This window comes from Hemicordylus capensis, chromosome 2 (assembly GCF_027244095.1).
Source record: "Hemicordylus capensis ecotype Gifberg chromosome 2, rHemCap1.1.pri, whole genome shotgun sequence".
Taxonomy (NCBI): Eukaryota; Metazoa; Chordata; class Lepidosauria; order Squamata; family Cordylidae; genus Hemicordylus; species Hemicordylus capensis.
The window spans coordinates 368269153-368278932 of NC_069658.1; the positions used below are offsets into that span (position 1 = coordinate 368269153).

General features: G+C 45.3%; 1 long non-coding RNA gene across 1 annotated transcript; it reads left to right on the forward strand.

Moving 5' to 3' along the window:
* The first annotated feature begins 21 nt into the window (after nucleotides 1-21).
* LOC128345094 (uncharacterized) lies at nucleotides 22-1450 on the forward strand. Its single transcript, XR_008316262.1, has 2 exons — nucleotides 22-160; nucleotides 1221-1450. It is a non-coding gene; the product is annotated as an uncharacterized LOC128345094 (long non-coding RNA).
* The last annotated feature ends 8330 nt before the right edge of the window (nucleotides 1451-9780 follow it).

Here is a 9780-nt window from a genome sequence, read left to right on the forward strand (position 1 = left end):
GCTGCGCTCGCTCTTCCTAGGCTGGGCGCTTCGGACGGGAGGGAAGCGAGATGGGCCTGGGAGTTTGCTTGTCTTTGCGTATGAAAACACTGCTCGTCGAAGAGAACGCGGGGCGCTTCTCTGTTTTTGGCTGTAAAAAAACGTTTCTTCAGGGACCCAGGTGTGGCCTGTGAATCTGCGGCTTTCCCGCTTTTTGGAGGGCTACAAAAGCAGTTCAAGGGAACCAAGTGGGGTGTTGGACTGGGGCTTCTTCGAATTGGGGAGGGAGGGGGGCTCTTCCAAAAACTGATTTGTCTAAGGGAAACAAAGCGGGGTACTAGAGTCAGATCTGGGACCGCTTTGTTTTTGCGGGGCTACAAAAATCATTCATCTAGGAATAAAAGGGATTGTGCATCGGAAAGCTTTTTGCACAATTGTTGGCTAAAGCAGTTCATCAAAGGAACGAAGTTGAACGTTGGAGATCTTTGAATCTAGGACATTTGCACTTTGTGTGTTTGTGCATATAGTGAGAGAGAGCAGTCAAAGGGGGGCTCTTGCCTTCAAAGAGTAAGTTTATTAAAAAAATGTTTGGGGCATATCAGAGAACAAGCTAACCGGAGCTTATTCTTTCAGTAAAGTCTCTTTATCCTCCAAATTATTCTTTTAAATTAGGATTTAATTTAAAATTAAGAATAGCATTATCTCTATCAGGAGGACTGTCTGTTGGAGGTTTATTTTGTCCTCGTGTGTTCCTAAAAAATCACCTATTTCAATTAAAATTCCCACTGGTTGAGGATTATGAGTGATTTTAGTCTCTTATCTGTACCCAGCTTTATTACCCTTACAATGTGTGCAAGGGATACATCCTTAATGCACCTAACCATTTATATTCCCATTTTATTCTAGGCATCTTTGAAGCTGTATATCCTTGCGTTTTATCTCAATTTAAAAGTTGCTTTGACCCTAGCAATTTTCTGATATTCCATTGTAGAATATCATCAACTGTGATGCCAATTTGATAATGGATGACATATTGTAAGATGCCATTTAAGCACTGTAAGATATAGTTTATATTTAGTTTGGCTTATTCAGTAGTCTCTCGGGCATTGGAAAATTGGTAATTAAACATACGCTGGCCTTTATCAACACCTGCCATGGACTATTTCCTAAAGATCTTACAAGTCCAAGGAGTTGAGGAAGACCAAATACACACTCACAAACTTCCTGTATCTTTTTACTAGCTCCGGTGTTCCCAACCAGGAGCTAAGATCACCAAGAAGGAAGATCTGTGCCTTCACGTATATAAGGTCTTCGGCTGACTCTGCACCCAAGACGAGAACTTAGGCAATCTCCCTGTATGTGCAATAATCCTGCATTCAATATGTTGTCTCTCCAGCATTGTCCCAATATGTCTATTTTAGCACTTGCTGCGATATTGTACTATTGTAATACATTCATATGGTTTCTTTTATTGCTAGTTTTAATACCAGATCTCCAAATTGGCACATTTAAATCCACTGTTCTATGGAAACAGATTCCCCCAGGACTGTTCCCACTTCAGCCTATATGTATCATAATCATTCATTCTTTTTTTAGCCTACTTTCCAGTAGGCTGATGAGATCACCCGGCATTTTGTGTGTGTGTGTGTCCGTGTGTCCCCTGCTATCAACTTCACAAGGCCTGGACCGATATGATCGGGTACAGTTGTAGGGACACATAGAGACACCTCAACGGCATAGATTGTGATGATGTCATCCACCCCGATCCAAGATGGCAGACGCATAAACTTTTAACTTGTGAACCACTTAACCAATTTGAACCAAATTTGCTATAGCTGTAGGGACACATAGGGATGCCCAAATGGCATGGTGTGTGGTGATGTCATCCACTCCAATTCAAGATGGCGGCCACACAAACATCCAAGGCACAGGCGGGCTAATTTGTGGACTGTAACTGATTTAAACCAAATTGCATACAGTCGCAGTGAGTGACACACAGGGGCACCTCAACAGTATAGTTTGTGGTGCTGTCATCCACCCCGATCCAAGATGGCAGACACATACACTTTGGATGCACACGTGGGCAAACTTGTGAATTGCTTAACCGATTTGAGCCAAATTTGCTACAGCTGTTGGGATACATAGGGACACCTCAACAGCATAGTTTGTGATGATGTCATCTACCCCAGTCCAAGATGTTAGACACGTATACTTTTGATGTGCAAGTGGGCTAACTTGTGAACTGCTTAACCAATTGGAATCAAGTTTGCTACAGCTCTAGGGACACATAGAGATGCCCAAGTGGTGTGGTGTGTGATGATGTCATCAAATTCAAGATGGCGGCCACGTGAACATCTGAGGCACAAGCGGGCTAATTTGTGGACTGTCTAACCGACTTAAACCAAATTGTGTACAGTCGCAGTGAGTGACACACAGGGACATCTCAATGGTGATGTTATCCACCATGATCCAAGATGGTGGACACATACACTTTGAAGGTGCAAGTGGGCTAACTTGTGAACCGCTTAACTGATTTGAACCAAGTTTGCTACAGCTGTAGGGACACCTCAGCAGTGTAGATTGTGACAATATCATCCAACCCAATTCAAGATGGCAGACACACAAACATTTGAGGCACAAGTGGGCTAACTTGTGAACCACTTAACCAATTTGAACCAAATTTGCTACTGCTGTAGGGACACATAGGGACACCATAATGGTGTAGATTGTGACAATGTCATCCTACCCGATTCAAGATGGCAGGCACGTAAACTTTTTTGAGGTGCAAGTGCTCTAACTTGTGGACAGTGTAACTAAATGGAACCAAATTTGCTGCAGCTGTATGGACAAAGAGAGATGTCCAAGTGGTGTAGTCTGTGATGATGTCATCCACCTTGATCCAAGATGGTGGACATGTGAACTTTTGAGGCTCAAGTGCACTAACTTGAGGACTGTCTAACCCATTTGAACCAAATTTGATACAGTTGTAGTGAGTGACACACAGGGACACCTCAATGGTATAGTTTGTAATAATGTTATCCACCCTGATCCAAGATGGTGGATGCATTAACATTTGAGGTGCAAGAGATCTAACTTGTGAACCTCGATTTGAACCAAATTTGGTTCAGTTGTAGAGCCAGTGAAAGGAAAGTAGGCTGATTAGTTCTTATTAGAACATGTTTGGAAGGGTAGTATACAAATTGAATAAATAAATAAATAAAATGTCTTCTTCTGTATCTGTCAGAAGGGCTGTCCCCACCCTAGGGGTGTGTGCGGCCCTAGCAAGACAAAGCGAGAGTGGTGTGAAGATGCAGGACCCTGCTGAGTTGAAGTGGTATCAGCACAGAGATTCCTGCCTGGAGCATCCCTAGCCATCCCCACTGCCACTGCATGGTTCCTGCCACAGCACCTGCACTCCAACCCAACTGGATCTTGCTGTAGTGTGCTCTGATCGGCTGCATTAAGTAGCAGCTCCAACTGGGCTACTCTGAGCAAACTGGAGAGGAGAGCAGCCCAGCTGGAGCTGCACTGTATACAACTGAGCAGAGTGCCGTGGCAGGGCCCGGCTGGGTCAGAATGCAGCTGCTCTGGTGGAAACTGTTCTCTGGGAGCCAGTGGCAATAAGGAGGAGGGGTTTAGATCTGTTAAAGGTAAAGTGTGCCATCAGGTCAATTTCAGCTCCTGGCAGCCACAAAGCCCTGTGGTTTTCTTTGGTAGAATACAAGAGGGGTTTACCATTGCCTCTCTTCCCATGCAGTATGAGAGGATGCCTTTCAGCATCTTCCTATATCGCTGCTGCCCGATATAGTAGCAGTGGGGATTCGAACCGGCAACCTTCTGCTTGTTAGTCAAACATTTCCCCGCTGTCCGACTTAAGATGGTTAGATTTCTTAGGCATGGGATACACTTGGGGGCAGGCAAGGCCTATATAAAAGGGATGGGCTGCACTTGAACCAAGATGGAGCCAGACTGCTGGTGCTTAAAATCAAAAAGGTTGCAGAGCAGCTTTTAAAATGACACCTGGGGAATAGCGGACAGGAGATGGGCAGTGACTGGTTTTGCAAATGCTATCCTTTAAAGTGTGAGGGTTTAAAGGATTCAGATCAAACAGAAGGGGACAGAATAGAACCACATAAAGCGCAGGCAGAATGCTGTGCCATCTGGTCAACCAGTCAAAAGAAAGATAGCATACGACAGGTAAGAGATTCATCGTATAGGTACTTATATGCCAATTCCAGAAGCCTCGGAGCCAAGATGGGTGAACTGGAGTGCTTGGTTGCTAACACAGAAATAGATATAGTGGACATAACAAACATAGTGGAACAGTGAGAACCAGTGGGACACTGTTATCCCTGGATATAAATTCTATAGAAGACAGGGAGGGGAGCCTTGGAGATAGAGTAGCACTGTATGTTAAAGAAAGGATAGAATCTAACAAGCTAGAAAACCTAGGAGGACTGGAGTCCTCTACAGAAACCCTGTAGGGAACAATACAAGGCCTGAAAAGAAATGTGCTATTGGGGACATGCTATCATGCTCCAGATCAAAACACTGACAGTGACTGGGAGTTGCAGGAGGAAATCAGGGAGGCATCAAGGAGAGGCAGGGCAGTAATAATGGGTGACTTCAGTTACCCACACATAGACAGTAAATTCACAGTCAGGTAATGACAAAGAGGTAAAATTTCTAGATACGCTGAATGACTGTGCTCTAGAACAGTTGGTCATATAACAAACCAGAGAGAAGGTGACTTTGGACATAATCCTGAGTTGCACCCAGGACCTGGTGCTTTTATGCAGTGTCATAGACCCTTTAGGGAACAGTGACCATAATGTGATCAAATTCAGGATACATGCAGGGAAAGAATCAGCAAGGAAGTCTAACACAGACACTTTGAATTTCAGAAGAGGAAACTGCACAAAATGAGGAGTATGGTGAAAAGAAAGCTGAAAGGGAAATGGAGCCAGTGGGGACTGGCTCCCACACGCCCCCGGAAACTCCAGTATGCCCTGCATGAGCACGCAGGGCATACTGGAGAGACCCCCCAGAGCTGGGAGATGGTTTTTCGCCTCCCCTCCAGGGGGTTCTACTCATGAGTAGCCTCACTGTGGCTACTCACGATTTAAAAAACCAGGTTTGCAGAGCGCTCACTCTGCAAACCCGGTTTAAGGGGAGGGGTTGTTTGATGGGTTAATGGCTGGGAGGCAACCAGGCTCGCCTACGAGCCCGGTGGCTCCCACAATCAGCCGAAATTGGGCTAGGCTCCCTAGCCTGATTTCGGATGATTATGAGAATAGCCTCTAAGTCTAGGAGGATGCCAGCATGGCTAACAGGTAAAATCAAGGAAGCCATAAAAGGGAAGACTTCCTTCCGAAATTGGAAGGCCTGTCCAAATGAAGAGAACAAAAAGGAACACAAATTATGGCAAAAGAAATGCAAGTTGACAATAAGGGAGGCAAAGGGAGAGTTTGAGGAACATTTAGCTAAAAGCATCAAGGGGAATAACAAAAACGTCTTTAAATACATCAGATGCAGGAAACCTGCCAGGGAGATGGTTGGACCATTAGACAATGAGGAAGTGAAAGGGATTATTAAGGAGGATATGGAAGTTGCAGAGAAGCTAAATTAGTTCTTTGTGTCCATCTTCACGGCACAGGATACGGAGCATATACCTGCACCTGAACCAGGCTTTTCAGAGATGGAGGCTAAAGAACTGAGTCAGATAGAAGTGAAAAGATATGATGTTCTAAACTGGAAAAACTGAAAATTGACAAATTGCCTGAGCCGGATGGCAACCATCCAAGAGTCCTCAAAGAACTGAAATGTGAAATTGCCTACCTCTTTGCTAAAATATATAACTTATCCCTGCAATTTGGCTCTGAACTGGAGGACTGGAAAATAGCCAATGTAACACCGATTTTCAAAAAGGGATCCAGGGCGATCCTGAAAATTACAGGCCAGTTAGCTTAACATCCGTTCCAGGCAAATTGATGGAAAGCATCCTCAAGAATAAAATAGTGATGCACATAGAAGAACAGGCCCTGCTGGGAGAGAACCAGCATGGCTTCTGCAAAGGGAAATCTTGCCTCACCAACCTTTTGGAGTTTTTTGTGAGTGTCAACAAGTGTGTGAATAAAGATGATACAGGTGATATAGTATACCTGGACTTCCAGAAAGCTTTCGACAAAGTTCCTCATAAAAGACTCTTGAGATAACTTAGCAGTCATGTGATAAGGGGACAAGTACATGTGTGGATTGCTATTTGATTGAAGGACAGGAAACAGTAGGTAGGTATAAATGGAGAGTTTTCACAATGGAGGGAAGTAAGAAGTGTCCCCCAGCGATCTGTACTGGGACCGGTGCTTTTTAATTTATTCATAAATGATCTAGAAGTAGGGGTAAGCCAAGAGGTGGCCAAATTTGCAGATGATACCAAACTCTTTTGGGTCGTGAAATCCAAAATGGATTGTGAGGAGCTCCAAAAGGATCTCTCCAAACTGGGTGAGTGGGCAACAAAATAGCAAATGTGGTTCAATGTTGGCAAGTGTAAAGTGATGCACATTGGGACGAAAAACCCCAACTTCAAGTATACGCTGATGGGATCTGAGCTGTCAGTGACTGACCAGGAGAGGGATCTTGGGGTCGTGGTGGACAGCTCGTTGAAAGTGTCAACTCAATGTGCGGCAACTGTAAAAAAGGTATATTCCATCCTAGGGTTCAATAGGAAGGAGACTGGGAAAAAAACTGTTAATATTATAATGCCCTTATACAAAATGATGGTGCGGCCACACTTGTAGTACTGCATACAAATCTGGTCACATCTAAAGAAGGACACTGTAGAACTGGAAAAGGTGCAGAAGAGGGCAACCGAGATGATCAGTGGCCTAGAGAGCACCTTCCTTATGAGGCAAGGCTACAAAACCTGGGGCTTTTTAGTTTAGAAAAAAGACGACTATGGGGAGACATTTTAGAGGTCTATAAAATCATGCATGGTGTGGAGAAAGTGGATAGAGAGAAATTCTTCTCCCTCTCACATAACACTAGAACCAGGGGTCATCCCATGAAATTGATTGCCAGGAAATTTAGGACCAACAAATGGAAGTAGTTTTTCACACAGTGCATAATCAACTTGTGGAATTATCTGCCACAAGATGTGGTGACAGCCAACAACCCAGATAGCTTTAAGAGGGGTTTGGATAACGTCATGGAAGAGAGGTCTATCAATGGCTACTAGTTGGAGGGCTATATTGTTATTTCTCTGTGTAAACCACCCTGAGCCATTTTTGGAAGGGCAGTACAGAAATCGAATAAATAATAATCAAAATAATAATATACGCCACCTTCAGCCTCTGAGTACCAGTTGCTCAGGATGCCTCTGAGTACCAGTTGCAGGGGACTAACAGCAGGAGAGAGGGCATGCCTTCAACTCCTGCCTGTAGGCTTCCAGCGGCATCTGGTTGGCCACTGTGGGAAACAGGATGCTGGAATAGATGGTCCTGATCCATCAGGAGCACAAGAAGAGAGATGAAAGACAGAGTCAAAAGCTGACCTTTGCACTTATAGGAAAGAGGTCTGCACATTTGCGATCTAGCACAGAAAAGAGATGTAGTCAGGTGCTAATTAAGCATCTTCCTCTTAGATTTGAGCGGACATCCTAAGGTAGACCCCAATTAGTATAGTGGACAATTCATGCTTGCTGCCACAAGACCAGCTCTCCCCTAAATCAAGGGCGTGGTGAATAAGAGGGACAGTATAGAGCTGATATTAGGGTCTTAAAGGGCTGTTTGCAACTGGGTGGCACCAGAACTTGGTGGATGAGCCTTTCTTGATTAAAGAGGTAAGCACAGCAGCTGGAATGGTAAAGTGACAGATGAACCACTGGTAGTAGCCAGAAAGCCCAGAAAGTATATGGCTTTCTTTGTTGTTGGCTGTGTCCAGCTCTAGACAGCATGGACTTCTCCCAGGACAGGACAGATTACGTTTACTATATAATCCAGGTATTGCACCTGGGAATGGGTGACTACATTTAACAGAATTAGCTACAAGTACTGCCTGACAGAGGGGAGTACCTCTCTCAGCACCTGATAGAGATGCTGGAAGTGGGTTGTCAAAGAGAGCTTTAGATCATGATGGCACCGTAGGTAGCAGCGAACACCTTCAGCATCTCCAGGACCCAATCCCCCAGTCACTGGTCACCACCACCCTATGGAGTCCAAATAGCATCCATGTGAATTGGAAGAGTCAATTCAATAGTGTGGGGGAGGCCATTTATTGCCGCAAAGAAAGGGACAGGGAGATCTGCCAATACCTTATGGTTTGGTCCAGGATGGATGGGTAAAGCCACTTGCCTCACTTTGTCCAATAGTTTATCCACTCATGGCATGGGTTGGATCAGGGATGTCAAACTCCATCAGGTGGTGGGTCAGATGTGATTCCGATGCACATCTGGGAGGCTGCACATAGCCTTGCACTGCCTTCTGTTGTCTTGCACTGCTTTCAGTCTTCTGCTGCCACCTCCTCCTCCCTCCTCCTCACTCTCTTCCTTTCTTCTTCCTTCCTTCCCTTGCCCTACCACTTAAATTAGATGAATGCACTAGTTTTTACACCAGAATATGCTCAGGAAAAGGTTGTAATATACTTTTTGTATTTTTAGAAGAAATTCTGATAATCATATTTTAACTGTTATCATCTTCAAAAGGTTTTTAACACTGAATGATCAGATCAAAAATTCCAAAATAACATTGTGCCCAAGAAAAGCAGTGCGCCTCTCTTTGCATACATTACCCGCCACTCACTCCTGAGGAGTCTCTTCCTTTCTTCCTCCCCTTCTATCTTCCTATCTCCCTTGCCCTCCACTCAGTGTCTTTTTTTCCACCAGCTTTGTGCACTGAGGAGCCATGGGGATGCAGGGGAGAAGAGCATGGCAGTGGCAAGAGGAAGGAAAAATGCTTCTGCTTTAGTTCTGGAGTGGGGGTGGGTGGGGAGGAGAGAGGTATTGACACTGGCACAGCCAGTATTTCTCTCCTCCCCACCCCTTGGGAGGTGATAGCAGCAGGAGAAGAAAGGAGTGAATGAACCAGCCAGCCACAGCTAGTGGGGAGGAATGATGCTGCTGAGGTGCACGTTGGGTGGGAAAGAAACGCTGTGGCCAGGACCAATGCTCAACTTCCTAGCCCGTGCTCAGAGGCCAGAAAATGGAGCTCTGTAGGCCACATCCAGCTCATGGTCCAGTCATTTGACACCCTTGGGGTAGACATTGAACTTGGACACAACATTCAGGTCCCTGAAATAAATACACTCCCTGGTGGACCTACTGGAACACAACCGGGGAGCTACAAGTAGGTTCTGTAATTCCCCTGGCTAGCATGTCCTCTATTTCAGTGGCTAGGAGGAGACCCATGGTCAGTGTACCCTGTTAGCCTGGATTAGTAATGCTGGATTAGTAGTGCTGGGGTTAGTAGCCTGGGTTAGTAGTGCTGGTTTCAATGTAGTGCAAAATTAAGTGAATGGCTCCCTAACCAGTAGGCGAAGAACATAACTGACATGATATATTTGGGACGGGGGGTGTTGGTCAATCAAGGTGATGCACCTCATAGTCAATGGGTCTCGCCTGCCACACCATTTCGTATGGCCCTTGCCAACAGGTTGTTAGCTTGCTGACATCCTCAGGCAGGAGGAGGAGTACCTCTTGTCCAGGATGGGCCGTGGTGCAGCACCGCTCTGCCTTCTGCTTTGCTTGGGCAGCCTAAAGGGCTTGTTGGGCCCTTGCAGCCAGTGAAGCCAGGCATTTGCTAAAGTCCA